This window comes from Phalacrocorax aristotelis, chromosome 1 (assembly GCF_949628215.1).
Source record: "Phalacrocorax aristotelis chromosome 1, bGulAri2.1, whole genome shotgun sequence".
NCBI classification, from domain to species: domain Eukaryota; kingdom Metazoa; phylum Chordata; class Aves; order Suliformes; family Phalacrocoracidae; genus Phalacrocorax; species Phalacrocorax aristotelis.
In genome coordinates this window covers 108,870,759-108,896,126 of record NC_134276.1, presented here as the reverse complement: position 1 = coordinate 108,896,126, position 25,368 = coordinate 108,870,759, and positions in this window count along the sequence as shown.

Sequence of the window (25,368 nt, the reverse complement as noted above, 5' to 3'; positions counted from 1 at the left end):
TCTTTCACAGAGGAAGACTTGTTTGTATTTGAAAATTCTTATGAACATATATTTTCTCCTCCTCCTCAGATCTGTTATAGGAAGAAACAAAACAAAACCTCAGCTTTTTTGATTAGTTTACCATACAGAAATAAGTGTGAAACATAGAAAAAAATCCCATCAGTAAAATACAAATAAAACATTATGAAATGCTGTGAATGACCTGTCAGATGTTATGTTCAATGATACTTGGGTTACCAGAGTCTCCATTGTAGCAAAGCACTTGGGATCAGTGTTAAGGTACGCTGGGAACTGGGGTTTGTGGAAGGCTAGGTGAATATAAAGGTGGGAAGGGCTGTGGCACAAGCTTGGGAAATTAAGTCATGCAAGGAGAGGAAGGAGGCTCATCTCCTGTCATGTACACATGTGCAAGCTTTTGCACACACGGCTTGTCTTGGAGTGAAGCTCTGCTGTCATATTACCTGTGGGTTCACCCAAGTTGGTGCTGGTGCCCAAATGAAAACAGCAGCTCTTGACTGTAGCTGAAATGGGTACTGGACTCTGAATGCAAGGTCTTACAGATGTACAAGGAGAAGCAGAAGATGCTTTGTTCCACCTTCAGTTCTGCTGCACACCAAGCCCATGTACTGAAACTCCAGTGTGTATGACTTGTCATTTTAGAAGTGCACTTTAGCGTATGTAGGATTTGTGTGAAATTTTCACAGGGGCAGTTAAGCGTGACCCCCTTACTACTTGTTCCTAGGGCTCAGTATGAAAAAATGATCTGACAGTATTTCTTTTTCCTCTTTTTCCCTGATCATCCTTGACAAGGGGTAGATGATACATGTGTATCACATTTGTCATGCGTCACTTAGACCTGTGATAAAATGTCACATTATTTCTTTTTTCTAGCAATCCCTTTGTGTAACTGACCCTTACTGCACCCTGCTTAAACAGAACAGAGCAAAACGACTGTCACTTATAGCAGAAACATTATCTTAGATTTCGCCTCTGATTTGATGTACAGCAACAAACTCAAAACAGTTAATAGAAATCAGTGTTCAATGAACAGCTCAATTAAAATATTTGAAGAAAACATCACTATCCTGTTGGCTTTTGATATTTTCTTTATCCATCCTTCTGCCAACATTTATATCTGGTTATGCACTAGCTTAGTTAAGTACTTTTGCTTGTTTTTTTATCCCATCATTATAAGCAATGACCTTTTCTTTTAACTTTAGCTCTTTCACATCTGAAAGAAAGAGGACACGTCAGTAATATATGTAAATGAATTATGACCTTTTTATTCTGTAGAGATATGAAAAGAGATTTTTAACTGTTCAAATACTTGAGCCAAAATTTTTGGAGGTAACTAGCCACTTTGGAAACCACAGAGGCTTTGAAGAATTAGGCCATTTTAAATTGCTTTACACAAGAAACCTTGAAAGAAGTCAAATTCTTTACATTTATAGAAAGAAGAATACATCTTGGATTTTAAAAAAAGATGTTTAGTGATACAGTATTTCTATGATTCACAGCTGTGAAGACACGTGTCCACTGCACAGACATTGTAATCCTGTAGCCCAAGTCAATAAAAAAGATCTTATATTTCAATTTCTAGGCCAGCAGAGAGGCATAAAATGATTGCTCTAGTCTGACATAAGTACAAACCAATACAGGCATGGGATTTTTACTGGGATAAAGACTGTAAGTTTTCTATTAGCAGTGCCCAGGTGCAACAAGCACACTCCAAGTATTGGCAGCCATGGCTGCAGCAGCCTTTTCTTGTGCCCTTCACCTGGCGACGGCCGGGTCCAGTTCTGAGACCTGGAGGACTTGAAGGGGTCTCTCTGCAAGGTGCTGGGGAGGGTCTGAGTTGAGCACTTCACCCTCTCTTGACTGCTCTCCCTCTGCTTCCATTACTGCAGGCTTTGCAAGAGAGATTTAGAGTCATCTCAGCCACAATGTCTCACTTGCAATGAAGAAAGCCCCAGGTACCTTCAAAACCTGAATCAGTATGTTCTAATTCCATACAGATACTGCCTTTCTTCTCCAGCCTTTTCTTCTTTGATTTCTACTGTATTATCAGATTTCTACTGTATTATCAGATTTCTAGTGGATTATCCATTTTCCTCAATCTTGTCCCCATACCCTAACAGAGTATCGATTTATTAAAGATTTTATTTTTGCAATTATTTTCCATTCTTAAGCCTGCCTTGAAAAATGTATATCTCCTTTCTAAATCCTTTCCCTTCTGTTCCTTTTTTTTCATTTGTGTGTACATTTCTGAGTTTATTAATTTTCTCAGATCCTCTTGCACTGCTGACCAAAGAGCACAGTTTTCAGCAAGTTAGATAGTTGAGTTATTATGAGTGCTTTCTGGCAAGTACATCAGGTCACACAAAAATAATGAGACTTTTTCATTTATAAAGCAGCGTACCAAGAAGTCTGTAGGCATTGTCAAAAGATAAATTGAAGTATAACTTGAGATGAAAAGAAAAGAAGCAGCACAAAAAATAATTAATTTCCAAAATAGTTGAGGGATTAAAATATTTGAAAAAAACAGCAATAATGAAGAACAGTAATTTTAATTGCTAGAGAACTTTAATAAGAAGTTGGCCATTTGGTCTACTATTGTCATAAAATTACCTATTAAAATGCTTATTTGAGTGCAAAAAGCAAAATAATTTTTGTCCATGTCCATTTGTTAAACCAATTGTTATGTCCAAATCCATTACAGGTCGTGTTTTTAAACTTACGATATCTTTTACACACATAAGTGATGATAGTTTCTCTTCTACTTCTGTCTTGGTATAGTTCTTTTTCAGGAAAAGATTCTCATTTGGTTTTCATATATCTATGTATTTCATCCAGTAGTTAAGGGGCTTTATTTCTGTAATTTTTTTGTGATTTTTTTGTAAAGTCATTTGAAAATTCACTGCTTCCCCCCAGCTCTGATTAGTTCTGTTAACCATTTTGTCCTTTCCACACTGATCTTTTCTATTATATTTCTAAACCATTTCTTAGCAACTCCTCTGTAATTCCCATTTGCTCTTCCATTTTCCACTCTGCTACATCCTCAGTTCACTGGAGAATTTTTAAAGTTCTCCTGAATCATAACTCTCAAGAACAGATGGATAGGGACAAACCATTGAATAATGAAACTAGACTTGTTTTTACAGATTACTTTATACTTTCTATGACCTTAGTTTTTTGGAATGAAGAATTCCCTCAATATCTTATTCTGATAAGCAAACTCAATATAAAAGGTCATCCTGAACTGATTGTGTGATCAAGAGTCCTGAAACATGTGGGCTAATAAAAATATCTAGCTGATTTCCATCTCCAGTAACTTCAGTCTTGAAAAGAGAATATAAAAATACTTATTGTTACATTCTTAAAGTTTCAGATCTACCCTCTTTGAGTCACCAAAACTTCCATATACATTTTTTTAAAATCTGAGAAATTAGAATACTAACTATAGGTTGCCATGAAATATTACTAAAACAAGTAGTTTTCTGATCTACCATTAAAATAATGTGACAAAAAGTAAGTTAAGGAAGAGAGGCCACAGTTTCTGTCTAGCCATTCTGTTGTATAGCTCTGGTTATGCTATTCTAGTGAAACTCAAGCTGTAATAAATCATGGCATCTTGCAATGACAGTTTCAAATGAACAGGTTTATTGGGACAGACAAGTACATCACTAAGAGTGTTATTTACTTCAGGTGCTGACATACAGTACCAGCTGTTGGATTTAAACACTGACTCAGTCATTGCAGCTGAAAACTATGGGAATTTTTCAAATCATACACCAATATGAGCAAAAAAATGGGCATCATAGAATAAGTAATACAGATTTTTTTTCCCACAACACAGAAACCACGAAGTTTGAAAGAAAAAAAACAACTACAAAAATTCAACTCTAATCTCTAATAACAACCTCCCACACACACATTTATATTAAGTGTTACTATTGTGATTACACTTTTTAAGGAAGTTTAAAGAACTTTTTCCTTTAAAAAATCAGTGGCTGAACTTTAGAGGCTTGCTGAATTTCATAGCTTTATTCAGGTATATATCCAAACCACCTCTAGCCACCATTTCTCACAAATAGGTATGTTTGCCAGCAGGTCAAATGCAAACACAACATGGGTTTTCTTGTGTAAGTAGTCTAGAATGGATGCAGCACTGCTGCGAGCTTCTTGCTTTACCACCAAACATGGGCACCTAGCTAATGCAGAGATCTGAGGAACCAACCTGAAAGGAAGGGAGTTTGTGTTGCCAGTAGGATAAAAACCAACCCTGACTCCCCTAACCCAACCAACCAAAAACAACCCAACGCACAAAACAAAAACACAAACCAAAACACACACAGGTGATAGGCACACAGTATGAAATGTACTTTGAGATGGAATACTTGAGGAAGATGGTATACCTGTTCAGGTTGTAGTGGCTCCAATGTCTAGAATTGTGAGGATTTCATCAAATAGGGATATCCAGCATGGAAAAAAATAGCTGCTTCAAGATGGTATTAGTAGTCTCATGGGAGGAAAACACCTGTTTTACCTGAGGGAAAGGAGGTGGCAGATACCTCATAGATAAGAGAACTGTTGAGTAACATCATCCAAGTCCCCTGTCCTTCAAGTTTAAGGACTGTCATGCTGAGACCAAAAGAAAAACAACGACCAGAACAACCAGATGAGACACTATAGTCTCAATACCAGAGGATTTTTGTGGTTATTCCAACATCAAAAAATGAAGAATGAGATAGTTAAAGGTCCCCTTTTGAGGGAGTGAATCCTATCTGACAACCAGTCCAGGAAGTATGAAGCCCAGCTGGAACCAAGTCAAAGATGTTAAAGATATATTGGCAATACTAATGCTGCCTTTTGGCCATGCCTTATTTAATCTTCAGTATAAACTACTTTACTAATTACTCTGGACAGTCATGTATCTTCCTCATAGAGGACTGACATGATGACAGTTCTCTAGTAGTGTAAGTCAAGGAGAGGAGTATACAGCTGGTATTATTAGTCCTTCACCTTGAGCATACTAGGTTTGGCAGTGATTTATAAACACTGCGAGATTAATATGTAACTCCATAAATGGTTGATATGAAAACCAAAGTTAAAACTTTGGTTTCTTCTAATAGATGACATTCCATGAAGCAACACCACTGGCAAGACATGAAGTTCCAACAAATAAAACCACCTTCCCCCACCCCTCCCTTCTTCCCAGGCTCAACTCCACTCCTAATTCTTCTACCTCGTTCCCCTCCAAGTGGCGCAGGGAGGGTGGGGAATGGGGGTTGCAGCCGGTCCATAACACTTCCCCTGCTCCAGCATGGGGTCTCTCCCACAGAATGTAGTCCTTCGTGATCTTCTCCAACATGGGTCCTTCCCACAGGTTGCAGTTCAAAACTGCTCCGGCATGGGTCCTTTCCATGGAGTACAGTCCTTCAGGAGCAGACTGTTCCAGCGTAGGACCCCCATGATAACAGTTACTGCCACAAAACCTGCTCCTGCATGGGCCCCTCTCTACAGGCTGCAGCTCCTGCCAGGAGCCCGCTACAGCGTGGGCTCTCCATGGTCTGCAGCTGCCTTCAGGGCATATCCGCCTGCTCTTGCATAGGGTCCTTCACAGTCTACAGTGTGGATATCTGCTCCCCTGTTAACCTCCACGGGCTGCAGGGGGACAACCTGTGTCACCACGATCTTCACCAAGGGCTGCAGGGGAATCTCTGCTCTGGTGCCTGGAACACCTCCTACCCCTTCTTCTTCTTTTAATTTGGTGTCTGCATAGTTGCTTACCTCCCATTTTATCACTCCTCTCTCACAGCTGCTGCGCAGCATTTTTTTACCTTTCTTAAATATGTTACCACAGCGGTGCCACTAGTGTCACCGCTTTGGCCAGCGGTGGGTCCATTAGAGCTGGCTGAAAGTGGCTCTGTCAGACATGGGGCAGCTCCTGGTGTCTTCTCACAGAAGCCACCCCTGCAGGCCCCCCACTACCAAAAGCTTGCCGTGTAAACCAACACAGACTAAACACACAGACTAAATTTAATCCCTTTTTTATTTTTTCATTTAAAAAAGTAAGAATGAAAAAAGGTCGTTTTGACCAGATAGTTCACACAGCGAGTTTTATCACAAGGATAAGTAAATCAGGGAGAATTTGAAAAGAGCAAGTTAAAGAATATTTAGATATATGAGTTAAATTTAAGTCATAATATCATGATAATTTTACCTTTAAATGCTTAAAAATCTGACCAAAAAGATTTATAAAACATTAGTAATTTTCTTCAAGAGATTATAGGAGACAGGTGGTTTGAAAAAAGAATAATGTGAAATTCTGTATCAACTATTAGGAAGTGAGAGGTGGAGCAGCGGAAAGGAATGTAAAAGAATTACAGATCATGGCACCTACTTGAGGAACTAGGACAGAAAGCATTATCAATCTATTTATACTGAGAGATAATAAAATGAAAAAAAACAGACAGCATATTTTTGTCAAAGTTCAGATAGTGCCAAAGCAGTCTTATTTTCTCCAGGATGGAACCTGTACCAGGTTACAACAGAAGATGTAACTGACTTCAGTACAGCTTTTCCTATTGCTCTATGGGACATTCTCAGAAGTAAACTAAAGAATCACAATCTAGATTTTAAAAAAGTGAGTACTCGCTGTTCTATAAACTCCAAGTAGTTATCAGTGCTTCCTTCATAGTGAGAGGGCATTTCATTAATACAGGAGCTAGAATAAATGCAGAACATGGTAGTAGGTGTCAATGATGTGAAATGTAATGTATTTGGGAAAGAATTCATGGTGAATAGCAAAAAGGCTCCATGGGAAAAAAGTGAGCCTGAATGGTTAAAGGGAAAGTTATATGGAAAGATGGACTAGAGAAGAAGAAAGGAAAACTTCCTCTAGGTGTATGGATAATGTACACTCTCTACACAGGTAACGGAAGATGCCATAGACACAAACATTGGGCTTTGAACTTGTCTAAATATCTCAGTTTGATGCCTTTTCCAATGAACTGTGAAGACTGTGGCTTTCAGATGTTTACTCTCTGTATATCTAATTGCTTAAATTTGGTGAGGGAACACTGTACCACAAGTTTCATATGTAGCCTGTTAACAGTGCTGCTGCTAATATTACATATTATATTCTTAATTTCTGTACTTCTTATGTCTCTTTCAGTTCCATCTGAAAGTGGACTGCTTAAAAGTAAAGTGATATAAAGTGTTTCACAGCAACTACTGTATCACTTCCAGCGACCTTCAAATTACATTTAACATTTGTCTTGGACAAAATTATAAGGCTGCTCAGTGATGTGGACAGGAAGATTCATCTGGTACTGTTAACCTGATCAGCAGTGAAATAAAAATTCAACTGAGCTTACAATCCCAGGAGAAAGTTAAAAACCACATTAGTTGGTTTAACAAAATGATAGCAGAAAGAGAATCTGTGCCCAAGGTTATAAATGACAGTAGCTTAGTAAACCCTGCACATCATATACAGTATAACTACTTGAACTGTATTAGCTTAAGGACAATCTCACTTTTGTTTTCTTTTACTTCAAGAGTTCCCTTGCTTTGTACCCCAGAAGGAAAACAAAGAAATGAGGCTGCAATGGTCAAAAGCATACAAATTATTATGGATTTCAGCAAAAGAGAAAGTGTCACATGGTGGGAAGATTAATTCTGTGAGCTTTAATTATCTAAGACTATGTGCCCATTAGTAAGATGTTTGGTGCAACAGAAGTAGATCAGTAGACTGAAACAGATGGTGCTAAAGCTCCTGAGCCTTATTTCTGTTCTTCCTTATGCCTTTTTCAGAAAAAAACTGGTGCCTGCTATTTAACCTTCCTTTTTAATCCACAGTTAGATAACATCCGCTGTACATCATTACCCCCAGCGATGATGTGGTAAACTCAATCCAGTGTCTAAGCAGCTTTTCTGGAAAAACATCATAGTGAGCTGACATCCAGCTTCCTGCACCTCCTTTTCTCTAAGATACAAGCAGATGTGCAGACTGACTTATCTGGGAGTCTGCATGGGGACTGCTTTACACATGGTCACCCATGGATGTTCTGAGCCCAGAGGATGCACAATATTCCTTTAGGACACAGGGGCTACTTTGTCCTCTGTGCTCTTTTTGACCTCCCTAAATATTAGTATGTGGCTTTCACTGCTGCCTCCATTAACCCTCAGAAAACCTCATAGGCCTGAACTTGAGCAGGCTGCTGGAGAGAGTATAATGGACAAGTACTGCAGTGTGAAGTTTGGGAGGAACATTGAAAGGAGGATACTGGCAAGGCAAGGAGTTATTTACTGCTTCACTCGAGAGCAGGAGATAAATGGGAAAAGAGACTGTGTAAGTGATTGCTGCTGCTTAGTGGAGGCAGCCTTCATAAGGGCTAGGAAAGTAGTAGGAAGAGCTGTCTGCTTAGTCCCTAGTGACAAGGGACTTTATGTAAAATCCACTCATAGCATGGATTTTTCATCCCTTAAGATGAAACCATCTTACAAAGAAGATGGTTTTCTTTGAGATGCTTCTCTGTGTCCTCTAGCTTGGTGGCATGGTGTGCCTTTGGGGAGAAGTAAAAGAGGTTTTTCTCTAGATATTTTTCTGTGAAGCCTTCTTCATGTCATTAATCTGGAATGCTTTTAGGGAGGGCTTTTAAGTTTATCTAGAACAATTTGCTAGCCTTCAAGTGTTATTTAACCACCAGCAAACTGGATGTAAAAAGCCTAACTAGAACCTTGAAGTTTTCCATCCTATTTATAATGTCTAATTCAAGGCATTATTAACAGTTTCAACAATACTAAAATATCATTAAAGCTCTGCGTGGCTGTTACAACACTAGAAATATTTTTATGTAGAAAACAGTATGAGTATAGCGATGGAACTGTTTTAGCATCATGCACAGTGATGGTACACGATCTAAACATGGCATTCTTAGAGGAGAGCAGAAATTACGCTGTCCTGGTACATAGTTACGAGTGTGCACAGCGTGAATTTGTAAATAATCAAAGGAAAAATCAAATAAAGAGTCACTATTAATAGCTGCTAAACTGGGAAAGATGCTGTTAAACCAGATAATCTAATTAAGCAAAACAAGGTGCAACAAAAATGCAGTAACAAACCTGATGACACTACTTACCTTTTTCCTACATTTTCTTAGTCATTAATTATGTTGACTGGTTCCAAAGTAATTATGAAAGGCAGACTGTCTTTCTGGGAACCCTTTGATAACAGAATTTATTATATTTAGATGTCTGTGAATTACTCAAATATTCTAGGTACAGGAAATAAAGGAGATGTTTTGCCTTTCTTTCTCTGTAGAAAATGTTTCTTACAAACAAAAATATTTATCGCAATTGTGTTTTCTCTTATGCAACCACAGAATGGAAAAAAATCCTTAAAACTCCTGAGGTGTTTTTCCTCAACATTCAGATGAATAAGGCAAGGAGTACAGGAATCTGCATGTACCCTTGGATTTGAATACTTCACTAATTATGCCATTAAAGCTAGGACTATAACTTTTGGAGCTGTTTCAGAGTTTTATTGACTTTATTAGATAGGGGAGATGATCAAGCATTGTAATAAGTTGTTTCTGCTCATTGAACTGGTAAAAAGATTCTGCATAGTATCATGCAACAGCAAACATTTTCTGGAAAAGAAACTGATCCTTAGCTGCCAGAACAGAATACTTTTGCCCTCTTTTCCATGTGTGCTCAACTGGATAGCTGAAATGAAATCTGTGAAGTTTTTGGCTCTTGGCCTCATATTGAACATTGCACAGCACAGCTAGCAGTGAAAGTCGGACTCACTTACATGTGCTTTTTCATAGAATCATAGAATCGTTAAGGTTGGAAAAGACCCTTAAGATCATTGAGTCCAACCATTAAACTATCACTGCCAAGGCCACCACTAAACCATATCCTCAAACACCACATCAACCCTTCTTTTGAATACCTCCAGGGATGGAGACTCCACCACCTCCCTGGGCAACCTGTTCCAATGCTTGACAACCCTTTTGGTGAAGAAGTTTTTCCTAATATCCAACCTAAAGTTCCCCTGGCGCAGCTTGAGGCCATTTCCTTTCGTCCTATCGCTTGTTACTAGGGAGAAGAGACCGACCCCCGCCTCGCTACAACCTCCTTTCAGGTAGTTGTAGAGAATGATAAGGTCTCCCCTCAGCCTCCTCTTCTCCAGACTAAACAACCCCAGCTCCCTCAGCTGCTCCTCATAAGACTTGTTCTCTAGACAAGTCTTTTGTTCTGGTCTAAATGAGTGGCTCCGTTCTATATTTTGAAAATAGTTTTAGTACTCATGGGAAGAAAACCTCCTTTCCTGCACTCTTTAATAAACATGTAGATTAGCAAAGCCAGTGCTTTTCTGATTATCAGAACAAAGCTGAATATTGTGCACATTTTCCTAGCTTCAGCTGTGCAACAACATATTGTAATCCTTTACTGTAAACTTCATCACAAAGCAATTCTTTCAGAAACTCTGCAAAAGTATCCCAGCAGTGATTTAGTGATTTTTTATGAGTTATCAGTCATAGAATCATAGAATAATAAAATGGTTTAGGTTGGCAGGGACCTTTAGAGGCAATCTAGTCCAACCCCCCTGCAGTGAGCAGGGACATCTTCAACTAGATCAGGTTGCTCAGAGCCCCGTCCAACCTGACCTTGAGTGTTTCCAGGGATGGAGCATCTACCACCTCTCTGGGCAACCTGTGCCAGTGTTTCATCACCCTCACTGTAAAAATTTTTTTCCTTATATCCAGTCTAAATCTACCCTCCTTTAGTTTAAAACCATCACCCCTTGCCCTGTCACAACAGGCCTTCCTAAAGACATTGTCCCCTTCCTTCCTATAGACCCCTTTAAGTACTAGAAGGCCACAACAAGGTCTCCCTGCAGCCTTATCTTCTCCAGGCTGAACAATCCCAACTCTCCCAGCCTGCCTTCATAGAAGAGGTTCTCCAGCCCTTGAATCATTTTTTTGTCCCTCCTCTGGACGTGCTCCATGTCCTTCTTGTGCTGAGGGCTCCAGAGCTGGGCACAGCACTCCAGGTCGGGTCTCACGAAAGCAGAGTAGAGGGGCAGAATCACCTCCCTCAACCTGCTGGAAACACTTCTTTTAATGCAGCCCAGGATACAGTTGGCCTTCTGAAGTGCAAGCATATGCCCAACAAATGATTCTTCAGCAGAATTTAGTTAACCATTCCTTTAATATCAGTTCTACCTAGTTAAAAATAATCTTTGGACAAGTACAATCACCTCTTTATGAGCTCACCATCAAATCAGATATCTGAACAAATATACATTTGTCATTACAGTCCTAGATATCTATGAGCTTTATGCTATGTGTATATGTCTTAATAACGTATACTTAAAATTCGATCCAAAAAATGTATTTAAAGAAGCCCAAGTGAGAGTTTCTTGGTCACAAGTGCTTACAACTTCAGTCACTTACGTAGGGTCCTAAATATGGTCTAGGCAATATAATTTCAGTTTTAGTTTACCACCACCATATTTAGTACCTTATTTTCACATTTAATTTTATTGCTGGATATTAATTCCTGATATGGCTGTTCAAATTTTGTTTAATTTACATGTTTGAATCTCCTTCTGTGATTTATTATAACTTTTTAGGAAACTAGTATATTTGAAAGGCTAGTTTAAAATTACATACCTTCATTTGACACGCTTTTGGTGCATTTCCCACACTGATATAGGTAGGGAAATGCTTATATTTTTTCATTCATAATAAAGCTGGTATGATTTATTTGTAATGAGTTTTTCTCTACCTTTTTGTTTGTTTGGTTGGTTTTTTTTTCCTTTTTCATCTGTACTGATCTGCTGCAGGGTATTTCTCAAGAGATTTGTAGTAGTAGAAGGTGATTTTAAGATATGTGAAAGGTCCTCACAGTTAACTATTTTTCTCTTTTTTTAATCCTTTCAAAAGAAAAGAGTTTTCCCTTCCTTGTAGTCCACACTGCACCTCCCCAAAACTATAATAAACAGCCTATTGTGAGGAATATTCTATCACATTCACTCTTTGTCAAGGGTCATTTACACAGCTGAGATAGTGCATCAAAGGCAATCTATGCTTCAGAGAATATACACTTGCTTTCCAGTTATGGGTTTTACTGCATGTAAGATGATATCCAAGTGTTTAAAAGTCACAGAATTATTATACCTGATTACTTATTCCCACAGAAATAAATGGAAGCTTAGAACAAATACAAAATATTTTATTTTCCTTTTAATACTCTGAGATATAGAAATTGTTTTCAGCTCGCTTTGAATGTGGAAAAAAATGCTCACCTGTGCTGGTTTTGGCTGGGGTAGGCTTAATTTTCTTTACTGTAGCTGGTGTAGTGCCGATGGCACATTGATGTTTAGGTGTTAAGTAGCGGCTCAGTGTCACTAGGCAGCGCTAAGCAGCCGGGGGCCGTTCCAGCTTCCCGCACTCTGCCAGGTGGGCAGGAGGCTGGGAGGGGCGGGGCCACGGCCAGGGCAGCTGACCCCGACCGGCCAATGGGGTGTTCATTCCATACCATGTGACCCCACGACCAGTACATTAACGGGGGCAGTTGGTGTGAGGGGGGTGGTTGTGGCTCAGGGACTGGTGGTGTTGGGTCAGTGGGTGGTGAGTGGCTGTGTTGTGTGCTGTTTCTTTTGGTTGGTTGTTCCCTTTTCCCCCTGCCCACGGTTTTGCCTCTCTCGTTGTTCTCCTTTCCATTATGTTATTGTTGTTCTTGTCACTATTATTGTTTTATAGCCCATGAAGTTTCTCACTCTTACCCTTCTGGTTCTCTTCCCCCATACCCCTGGTGGGAGAGTAAGCGAGTGGTTGGGTGGAGCTGAGTTGCCAGCTGAGGCTAAACCACACCAACATCTGTATCTGTTCACAAATAATGAAGTAATAACTAATTTAGTCAGAATTTAATACAACTTTCTTTAATGTAACTGGAGGTAGGAAATTCTGTAGATCCTTACCATTATAACATTTCACTTTTACAAATGAATATGATTTTAAACATCTAGCTTTTAAATGCTGATGAGAAGTTATGACGCCTGCTCAGTTGTTATGAATGACAACATAGTTGCTGTTAGGCCTGTTTTGCTGTTAAGCAGAATTCATTAAAATGCTTTTATGGCTATTTAAAATGAGATGTTTTGCCTCAGTTATGGTGTGCTAACACTACATACATAGTTATGGTAGCTCTGTCACTAGGAAATAACTTAAGGGTGCTACAATTTGATTGCTTTACGTTATGTTCCCCTACTCTTATATTACCATTCCTGTAAAAAATTTGGCTTTCCTTTTGTTTATATCCAATAAGAGTATTGCTTTCAAGTTATTTCTAGTACTAAGACATAATTTGCCAGAACAATAAGACATGTATCTTGATGCTTGTTACCTGTGTCATAAATTATTTTAATTGGCAAGAGTGATATTAAGCAATTAAAGTATATCTCATAGTCAAATCTGTGATAAATAAAGTAGGTTCAATTCTAACTGATTTAATAATAAATTGACTGGTCTAGATTGACATCATAACAATATCATTTTTATGCACTAAGTGTTTGTACATTTGTTTAGAAGAATGTCTATGTCAACAAACAGACTTGTCATCTCACTTCCATGCAGCATCATAATTTCCCATCACACTTAGTCATATTAAAGCAAAAGTGGTGATTTTGGCCTCCCCATGCACAAAACTGCAAGTTCCTGCTCTCCCTCTGTGGTAGCTGTGGTATTTGTATGGATTATTTTTTTGTTCTTGGAATTCCTTTTTGGTTTTTTTTGTTTGTTTTTATTTTTTTCCAGGTGGATTAGGAAATTAATCTATCTGAAAAATAATTTAACTTCCCATGCAGCATCACAAACACTAGTGCAAGCAAAAAGAAGAAAAGGAGAGCAATAGAAATATAAAGTTAAGTATGGGGGACTGAAATATTCCCCTTGGTAACATTCCACCTTTAGGATTGCTTAGCAGTTGTGAAATCAGTCTTTCAATAATCCTGTAAATACAGTAGACACAATCACTTAAGTTCTACATACTTTTTTTCAACAATGGGAATAATATAATTTATTCAATTTCTGTCAAAAACTTTGGGATAAACCCTAAGGTTTTACATAATGTTACTATATTTCACCTTATTTCCTTTTCATAAATAGGAGGTGTTTAGCAAAAGCAGTTTTCAGAGCCCATTAGTTCACTACTGTGAAATCCAAAAGGTCTCCATAATCAGGTGGGCCTCCTAATTTCAGAGTCTGTTAGCTTCTCTTCAGTAAAGGGATGTAAAAGAGGAATGGGAATCTATTTTGCCTTTTAAATATTTACATGAAGCTGGCAACAGTTAACAGGTATAAAATATTCTACCTTCGAAAGAGTACCTCAAATAATAAACAAGTTGTCACTGTGTCCAAATCAGTGTCACTTCCGTTTTTCATCAAGTAAAGAATGTAAAGTTAGAAGCACAAATAAATGAGTCAGCTTTCCCCAGGACTTGCCTCTGTTCAATTCCTGTCAGCCAAAACCCATAGTTATTTCCAGAAGGAAAAACCACATAAATGTAAACAGGACCTTAGTAGGAACAAGAGCAACTGTCCAATGCCATTCAGGAAGTTAGGCTTAAGGATTATGGTTTTATTGTTTATGAAAAGATGATGGAAAGACACATTTTCCTCACTGTAAAAAGGAAAAGTTGTAATTTTTGCATTCATCTAACTGACTAACAAAACTGAAAAAGGAGGGAATGACTGGATCTGGCATTTTCTACCAAGTAAAGCATTCCCTATATGTGGTAAATTCTAATTAAAATGTGAAAGCATTCACACATCTGAGAGCAGGCAGGCAAAGACTGGTAGAGTTTAAATTGCAACAGTATAAGTGAATGTTGTGTACAAACTTTCACTGAACCTGTGTGTCTAGTGAAACACCTAGCCCTCTGAAATCGTTGCAAATCACCTAAATGTCTGTAAGTGAAACCTCTAAGAAACTAACACCTGGGAAAGTCAAACCTCCAAGAGGTTAGATTAAATTCATTAATTTGCAAGCTTTGTCCCCACTTTGCAATATATTATACTTGAGTATGAATCTTACTTCATCATTCTTAGGGTTGTGAAAATATCATTATCCCTATTGTAAAAATATTGTTAGAGATACTTACAGATTAAAAAAGGCCCAATTAATAAGTTTGTGGTAAAGTTTAGGTGATAAGTAAGATCTGACACCTACTATACACTACCACACAGTCTTAGTAGATCCGTCCTTTCAATCTTCCTTTTTTTTCACTTTTTTACTTAAAACCAAACCAAAAAAAAATCCCTAGATTGTTTTGTCTACATGATGTCATTTGTCGAGTGAGACTACTATTGTTTACTCATTCTTGCAAAAGCATACAAGAAATTAAATCAGGTCATAGAAAGGAAATACTTTAGAGAAAACAAATCTAACGTAGAGTCAAAATGAGGTTTATTTTTGATAATACATGGATTGTTTTTTGATAATACATGAAAAATAGCTTAGAAATGTAATAAAATCACATGAAAGAATGAAGCCTCATTTCTTTCACAGGTATTTTAAACACATGATGATACAGCATATGATTTCCAGAAGTAGGTATGAAAAATGTCTCTAAATATGAATAATTTGTACTTGAATCTTTTATTCTTTCTTAAACCCTTTCAACTTTTTATGTTCTTTGCAGAACCCCTCTAAACATCCCACTGTTTGTTGCTATCTTTCCAGTGCTCAGGTGTCTGGAACTTTATTTAATACTCCATTTGTGCTTACACTAAAACCAGAGAGAAACAGACTATTATTTTTTTCTGCATGAAAAGACCTGCACATATAAGAATTGTTCTGGAGTTTTATAAGCTATACCACACTGTAAACAGGTCCAATTTGTGCCCTGCTATCTTCCTTCAATCTGATTTAATGGTATTGTTTTTGGTAGCTTGCATCTTTCTGTATTAAAACACTGTTGCCTCTTTTCTGTCTCTATTTACAGACTCCCTTTCTGCACCTTTTTTGCACTGTCTACAGCTTATTCAGCATATAGTCCATGAAGTTTAGAATTGTTTGAAAATGTTAGTAACATTAGCATTACCTTCTCTGCCAGATTACTGAAAAAAAAAGAATCAGCCAAGAAAACACTACTTCTGCAGTACTCCCCAGGTCCTTTTCTTCATTTCTATATGACATAATTTGTCATCATAGTTTTTTGGCAGATCAACACTTCCCCTTCACAGCAGGGGTTTGTATGTATCTGATCCTTTCTGTGGTGCCTCCCATCTCTACTTAATGCTGAACAACCATTCTTCTGCCAAAGGACTTTTCTTGGTTTTTGAAACCCTATTTGCCATGAGTATCTTATTTCTGTGATATGTGCTTTCTGCCTAAAAGGGTCCCGAATCAATAGAAATCTCCATACATAATTTTGAAAGAGATTGCTGGCTGGCGCTCTCTCCTAGGCTAGTTTATTGCCTAACTACATCAAGATAAACTTCCTATATTTGCCTACTAGTAGCATATCTCTTATTTAGATTCCCCAAAGGCTGTATATACTACCTCAACTTGTGGAAGAAAAATTAACGTTCTGCCCAAAAGGGAGTGAAATTATGGTTTGGAAGAGAGAGGAAGGGATAGCATAAACAGGCAGATAAGTGTCAGGAGCTTTTGGGAAATACTGTCTTTAAGAAGTGGTATTGCAGGTGGAGTCAGTGGACAAAGGCATACTATAAACATGCTGAGCTGGGATTGTTAACATCCTGTAGAGGGGCACAAACTGCCCCCCCCCCCCCCCCCCCCCGATGTGAGTGTCAAGGTGAGGCAATGGAGGGCAACATCCCAAGAAAAAGTCTGAAGACCAACTGCTGACAGCAGTCCTCAGTCGTATTAAATCCTTCAAGGGAGGACTTTTAGCTCACACTTTCAAAGTAGTGATGAATATGTCTCAGAGTTAATTGCTGTGTTACAGCCTAATAAAGCTAGATACCTTGCTTCTTGGATTTCTTTCTGCTCACCTCAGTCAAGCTAGGAGCTACTAAAGCACATTCTACAGAAGCATGAAAGGTGTCTTAATGTATTTGACCTTCTGCTGGATGTTTTACTAATCATAATGTCCAAGTGACCACAGAGAACTACTTTTTTGTGAGTTGGGAGTTCAACAATAACATGTTTTCTGCAGCACTCTGTTTAAGGTGCCTATTTTCTGTAATTGTCTTATTCAAAGTTGAATAGCTGCCCCAAGTATAACCCAAATAGCCTTATCTACTAGACATTTTATAGATATTTTCTTAAGGATGACACAATATTTTAAATTTAAAGGAACTGTTACCAACTGTTTTTGAAGATCACTGAACTTGTGAGAAAAAAATCTAATTTTAGAGTGAAAATTAATGTAGCAAACACTATCTCTGACTTTTAATATTGTGTTTATTTGCTTGGAAGTTCATGCTTATAGTTTTTCAAAAGAAAATCAAAAGGTTAATTCCTTTAGCTATTTCAGGAGAAATGACAATTTTAGATATATATTAGTTGGTGTAATCTACATATAAACAAAGAAAGAGGAATTGTTTCATACTTACTCCACTGAAACACAACACATCAGCTATTAAGGTGCTGTTTTATAACTCTAGAGAAATTATTTAAAAGCCATAAAGAAATATGTAATGCTAAGCTTTAAGGACTGATACATTTTTCCTAATCCAGCCAAGTCATAGACTTATTGGGAACTGGACTTCTTGATGTGACAAAAAGACTACTTGCCTGGGTCAGGTCCAGGTTGCCACTCTTCCTACTATACAGTAATTTCTTGCTGAATTACATGAGCAGAGGGAAAGTAATTCGCTCACGCAGAAGGGTATGCTAGAGAGGGGTGAGTGTACATTATTGATTTTATACACCTACATTTAAAATCTTAGGCCACTGGGTTACGCCTTCTCATACTGCAGCTGTGATGAACGTGTGATGATGAATCTGAGTTATCCCAGTTCTGCAGTCAACACAGCTACAGAGGAATGACAAGCCATTAAGGTTAACTGCCCGTGTATTTGCTCAGGCTCCCAGGCAGGTTTTGCTGCCCAAAAGAGAACTTTTTTGGTGTGGTTAATATCATCTTAGTTCATCCTAACAGAAGTACTTTTGTGACAAAAAATCAGTAGAATTTTGACCATCAGTCACTTAACTTCTGATCATAGGTAGGACCACACACAGACAGCACCAACAAGTTCTATTTTTTTAATATTAAGAAATGAAAATAATTTTAAAATATCAAGTCAAATCTGTATTGCTGTACTGGTAAATTTTACAGAGGTTAAAAAGAATATATTTTAAATGTTGCATTGGTGCAAATGGCATCATCTAGGCAGACTTCTTGCAACATGATAAGTAGCTGTTCTCTCTCTCTGTGCTGGTTTTGGCTGGTGTAGAGTTATTTTTCTTCACAGCATCTAGCATGGAGCTGTGTTTTGGATTTGTGCTGGAAACAGTGTTGATAACACAGTAATGTTTTATCTATCACTGAGCAGGGCTTACCCAGAGTCAAGGCCTTTTCTGCTCCTCGCCCCACCCCACCAGCGAGCAGGCTGCGGGTGCACAAGGAGTTGGGAAGGGGCACAGCCGGGACAGCTGACCCCAACTGACCAAAGGGATGTCCCACACCGTATGGCGTCATGCTCAGTATATAAAGCTGGGGCAAGAAGAAGGAAGGGGGTGGGGCAGACATTCGGAGTGATGGCATTTGTCTTCCCAAGTAACCGTTATGTGTGATGGAGCCCTGCTGTCCTGGAGACGGCTGAACACCTGCCTGCCCATGGGAAGCAGTGAATTAATTCCTTGTTTTGCTTTGCTTGCATCCGCAGCTTTTGCTTTACCTGTTAAACTGTATTTATCTCAACTGCCATGGTTTTAGCTGGCATAGAGTTAGTTTTCTTCACAGTAGCTGGTACAGTGCTGTGTTTTGGATCTAGTATGAAAATAAAGTCAAGGACTTGTCCAGCTTCCCATGCTCTGCCAGGTGCACAAGAGGCCGGGGGGGAGGAGGCACAGCCAAGACAGCTGATCCAAACTAACCAAAGGTATATTCCATATCATATGATATCATGTCCATTATATGAACTGGGGAGAGAAGTGATCGTTGCTTGGGGACTGGCAGTGTCAGTCAGAGGGTGGTGAGCGGTTGCGTCACTTGGTTTTCTTTTTTCCTGGATTTCATTTCCCTCTCTCATTATTTTCCTTTTCATTTTATGTTTTCCTTTTCATGTTATGGTTATTATAATAATAATAATTATTTTTATCATTACAACTATTACTATCACTATTTTATTTTAATTATTGAACTGTTCTTATCTCAACCCATGAGTTTTCTTGCTTTTGCTCTTTCAATTCTCTCCCCCATCCCAGTGGGGTGGGGGCAGTGAGCAAGCAGCTGTGTGCTTCTTAGATGCCGACTGGGGCTAAACCACAACACAACCCATGAGTTTTCTCACTTTTACTCTTCTGATTCTCTCCCCCATCCCACCATGGGGCAGTGAGTGAGCTGCTGTGTGGTGCTTAGTTGCCGACTGGAGTTAAACCACAACATTCTCTTAAAAGCAGAAGCGTTCTTATTCTTACTGACCTACTCTCAACATGCTCACATGAATTACAAAAATTAAAGTTTATTGTTAGTGCAGCTGGTTCAGCTGTATTAAACGTTAGAAGAACAAACTAAGGGAGATGGAATAGTATAATGGCATGAACATTAAAGACAAATTAGCTGGCTAAGTAAGTCCAAGAGGCAATGAAATAGGCCTGGTCTGTAATAATTGACAGTTTCATTACTGGAACATAACCCAGTATTCTTCAAAAATTGGTCAGGAAAAATAACAATAAGCATCGACCCAAATTGTGGCAATGTCAAGGAAGAGAGATCTAAATGTGTGTCAACAGCTACAGGAATCAGATACACAAATAAGTGAACAGTTTTGACATAACTGCTAAGAATTTCTCCAAAGACAGATTCTCTAAAACATTTTTTTAAGTGAAAAAGTATGAGGTCGTCATGGAGGCTTCTACATCCCTACTATGCTTTGAGCACAACTATGTCAGCCTTCATGTATAGACAGGCAAGAGGAATTAGGAAAAGCAAGGCAATCACAAAAACATATTGCAGAGGTCTGTCTCTTGCTTAAATTCCCTTATCCATGCATTTGGAAGATTTTCATCTCAGTGGCTTCTGGTGGTCTAGACGGAAGTCATCACAATCCTGGACTTTGACTCTTGAAAGACAGAATTATTTGGAGCCAAATGAAGAGCAAAACGGCTCTTTCAGTACTTAAAGGGGGCTTATAAGAAAGGTGGGGACAAATTTTTAACAGGGCCTCCTGTGCTAGGACAAGGGTTAATGGTTTTAAACCAAAAGAGGGTAGATGCAGACTAGATACAGCAAGAAATTTTTACAGTGAGGGTGATGAAACACTGGCACAGGTTGCCCAGAGAGGTGGTAGATGCTCCATCCCTGGAAACATTCAAGGTCAGGTTGGACGGGGCTCTGAGCAACCTGATCTAGTTGAAGATGTCCCTACTCACTGCAGGGGGGTTGGACTAGATGACCTCTAAAGGTTCCTTCCAACCCAAACTATTCTATGATTCTCTCAGGTATCAAAAGGACTTTAGGTCACTGTGGTAAATAAAAATGTATATCCAAGTAATATCTATACATGAAATTTGTAAAGACTTTGGTTGTTTTCTGCTCTTTAGAATTTCTTCCTTTTTCATCCTTGTACTGCTTTTTTTCCATGCAAAGTACTTCTTTCTCTCATCCCAAACTGCTTTCTGTACCCCCTGCTTCGGAAAACTTTCTTCCTCCTTGTAGGAATTAAAAAGCTCTCCAATGTTCTCAGCATAATGCTGCTGGTGCTTAAACTAATGAAAACACAGAACCAGAAAGCAAGAGGCTGGTGTCACCAAATGCAATTAATGTAAGATTGCCACTCAGAGTGGAGCAAAGACATGAATGTAAACCCAAAAGAACCTTTCTTGGCATGAAGTTTGAAAACAGGGTTAGGTCTGTGGGTAGGCAGCAACAGGCTTAAGTAAATACTGAGGACATACTGTAGAGAGTAAATACCTGGTAGGGTTGGAGATGTGCCAAGCCTGCATTAATCTGTGATTCTTTTTCTCTCTAGACTAGCTTTTGACTTCATGATACAGTCAGACTAGCTCCCCCAGTTAAACACTTTCCTCAATTATTTGGGTCTGAACCTTGGATTTCCACATCATAACTACCATAAATAAGTATCAAATTCACCAGCATCAATGAGTATTGTCTCATCCAAGAGTTTTTTAGCAAAGATAAAAATTTACTATTACCATGGACTATTTTAATTGATCAAGAAATAAGTACAAGGATCTACCAGCTCTGATGTCCTTACTGATTCAAAGAAACAAATACAAAGAAGAAATATGATGCTATGCTTCTTTACTGACTCTGTTAAAACAAGTGCACACACACACGCCCCTTTCTTTAAACATTTTTTTCCAGTTTTCTAAAGGTAATTCTTCAAAGTCAAACTCAAGTTGTTGAAATATTACTTTAAGCATCTTAAGCAAATGTCTAATAGCATTTCTATATGGCAAGCTTTATATTATGTATAGATAGCATTAATATTCCCTAATTATTGCAATTTATGCTTTGTATTGTAATTTTCTTTAAATACAGTATTCTATAGATATGTATCCCCCCTACTGTAAGACACATTTCTACTCTATTTCATCCTCTCATTTTTCTTATTGAGTTAAAGAATATAAGATAAAGTGGTATAAAATCACTTCAGGGAAACAAAAAGAACTATATTTGAGCATTTTTAATGCAAATGCAAAAATATTGTAGGCTTATTAAATAATGTGACTTGTGAGAGTAAAAGTCACTGTGAAATCATCCAAACTGAAGCCAACCAGACTTAAACCAACAGAGAACTGAGCTCTGCATATGTGAATTTATTTCTGAATAAATTAATCTGTTTTAAACAAGAGGATCAAATCTCAACCTACACAAATAATGACACCAAATCTGACATTCTTATATTAAGTGGATCAAACCCAGAGAAAAATGTCACCCTATTTAATCTAATCTAGTTCATTGTTTTAGTGTAACAGGAGCTCTACATCTCTTTAAACACATTTAAAAGAGATTATGAGAAAAGGAGATTTAAAACATTAATAGGATTGAAGCAGATGGAAAAACCTCCTATTTGTTCTCATGAGCTGATGTGGGGAGGGGGGCGGAATAAAAGACGATACTGCCAAGAAATATATTTTTAATTCTGTTTCTAACCTTCCAGAACTCAAAGTTTAAAACTGTGCAGATTGATGAACATACGGCCAGGTTTCTTTGTTAAGTGGCTCATCTCAGAATACCATAGAAAAGACTGCAACGTCTGAAGAAATGAACACAATCCCTCTTTCTTCTCTCCAGTCAATCAAGTTTTCCTGCCAGCATGTGCGAAATTGAGACCATTCCAAATGCTTTTTACAGTGACTTTACTAAAGTAAAAATGATACACCTTTTATTAGCAAGCCCACCTTAAGCTAGCCTAGAAAATTACATGGAAGATACCTCCCACCACAGCTCTGATTTTGTGGGCTTTGATGGACAGCAAAGGAAGAATGAGGATAAGCTGCGGGATTCTGCAAGAGTGAAGGAGAATGTAGCTTCTCACTTCGGAAGGAGAGTGCAAAGGTGAGAGCACAGCGGAGGTTTTGCATCACTACCTAAGCCCAGAGACATAACATTTATACCAGATGAAACTGCCTTCAGGCTGCTTCCATCTACATACTCGCGTTCAATGTACCGCTACAGACATCTTCCTGAAAAACAGCATCAACAGAGGCCCATTCGTCTTCTCTCTTTATCAGGAGACCTGCCTATATCTAATTTTCTTGTTTATTTCAGTTTCACTGGGTCACAGGATAAGGTTGGAATGAACCTCAGGAGATTATCTACTCCAAAATCTTGCCTAAAGCAGGGACAACTATAAGATCATACCAGCTTATCCAGGGCTTTATCCAGTCAGGTCTAGAAAACATCTGAGGGTGGAGATTGCGTCTATGCAAGTTTTTCATTATAACCCCTCTCTCTCTTTTGTTTCCGTTTCTGTCCATTGTGTCTCGTTCTCCCACTGTGCAACCCTGAGGCTGGCCCTATCATCTCAGTGACCCATCCTATCATTACAGACAGGCAACCCCCCTCCAAAGCTATTCGTTCTCCAGACTGAACAAGCCTCAGGTCCCTCACCTTCAACCACCTCTGTCCCCTAACCTCACTCCAGATGATCAACATCTTTCTTGTATTGGGGTACCCAAGCTGTCCACACTATGCAGATGTGGTTTAACAAGCATCAAGCAGTGATGGATAATCCCTTCCCTCAATCTATTGGCTGTGCTCCTGTTGAGACAGCCCAGGATGCTCACATTTAGCTCACTTTCAGCCCAAGACCCCAGTCCTGCTGACAGAGCTGCTCCCCAGCCTGCCTTGTTGTCAGAAGCCCTTCCTGCCCGTAGATAACTGTGTAGAAACTTTCTGCTGTTCCTCACAAATAAGGCAATTTGGCCTCAGCTGCACCTGACCTGCAGTCTAGGCTCCTTAGGTGCAACTTATATGTTATGTTTTTAATTTGGAGTAGGAGGGTTCCTTTGAGTAAGTTTCTTGACCTTCAACACCTGTTGAACTTTGCTCACATTGCAGAGCAGCCTCCTATTCGCCAGCAGGATTCTTTCTGGACAAAAACCAGTGGATAAGTGAACTCCAGGAGCTCGATAAGTGCACTCTAGCTGCTTATGGATATTCACTCCGCAAGATCACACTAGAGTTCACCTGAAGTCAAAACTCCAAAACTCAGCACCAATTCTTCTGCTTGAGAAAGCCGTTCCTAGCTAATGTATTCATATTGTTTCCTTCAAAGCTTGCTATTTACCATTACAAATGGGAAAAAATATCTAAAAATCAAGGGTTTGCAGGAGACTGGGGTCTTTCTGGACCATGAAAATTCTTTGATATGACAGTGACAGGAATCCATGGTCTGATCAATATGACCTTTTATTTCTGGAGTCAAAAAATGTTATTGAGAAGTGGTTATTTATCTACATATTTTTTCCCCTTGTGTAAGCAGAATCAATCAAATGTAGTAAAGCAGTATTATTGCTCTGTTGGTGCAAATCCTAGAAAACCTAGTTATTTGCAATATAACACTGTTAACACGTGTTGAAAGGTATAATGCAGAATGAAGTGTAAAGCCCAGAGATCATGTTTTACAGCTACTGTTTTAAGCTTCTCTGTTTTCCCCAAAAACCTTCACAACTCAACAAAATGCAAAACTGACCTGTAATGAACTTTCTCCTGTTGCCATCCCTCTGCTCTGGGGAAGAAAAATGCTTTCCTTAAGTCAACTGTAGAACTTCAAAGAAGAATAAATCATTTTAACTATGTTAGTGTTTGGAAAAAGACACAAATCTCACATAACTCTGTCTTGTTTTATTTCTACATAAAACATAAGTGAAGATTAAAGGAATTACATTTATTTAGCGTAAAGAGGTGACACTTAGGGAGGAACATGATAACTCTACATAAATAGTTAAAGGGCAATAATATGAGAGAAAGGAAGAGCTAGTCACACTGAACGTTAGTCATAAAACAAGGAGTAATGGGCTGTGTTAGAAGGATAAATTTACCTTGGTTATTACAAGAACTTCCTGAGAAAAAGGACAGTTAGAATATAGAAAGAATTCTCTTGTGAAATAGTTATTGCACTTCCTTTGGAGACATTAGAGGTAAGATTAAAAAGCTACCTGTAAAATATTGTGAGGTTTCAGAGACTGGACTTGATGACTAATAACATCCTTTCAAATATACTTGTAGTGAGTTGACTTTGTCTGGATACCAGGTGCCCACCAAGCCACACTGTTACTGCCCCTCCTCAACAGGACAGGAGGAGAAAATATGACAAAAACCTCGTGAGCCTAGATAAGGACTCAGAGATCACTCACCATTTACCAGTACAAGCAAAACAGACTCGACCTGGGGAAATTAATTTAATTTATTGCCAGTTAACAACAGAGTAAGATGATGAGAAATAAGAACAAATCTAAGAACACCTTCCCCCCACCCCTCCATTCTTCCCAGGCTCAGCTTCTCTCCCAACTCTTCTACCTCCTCCCTGTGAGTGGCACAGGGGGACAGGGAATGGAGGTTGCAGTCAGTTCATAACAGTTTGTATTTGCCACTCCTTCCTTTTCATGCTCTTCCCCTGCTCCAGCTTGTGGTCCCACCCATGGGGGACAGTCCTTCATGACTTTCTCCAATGTGGGCCCTTTCCACTG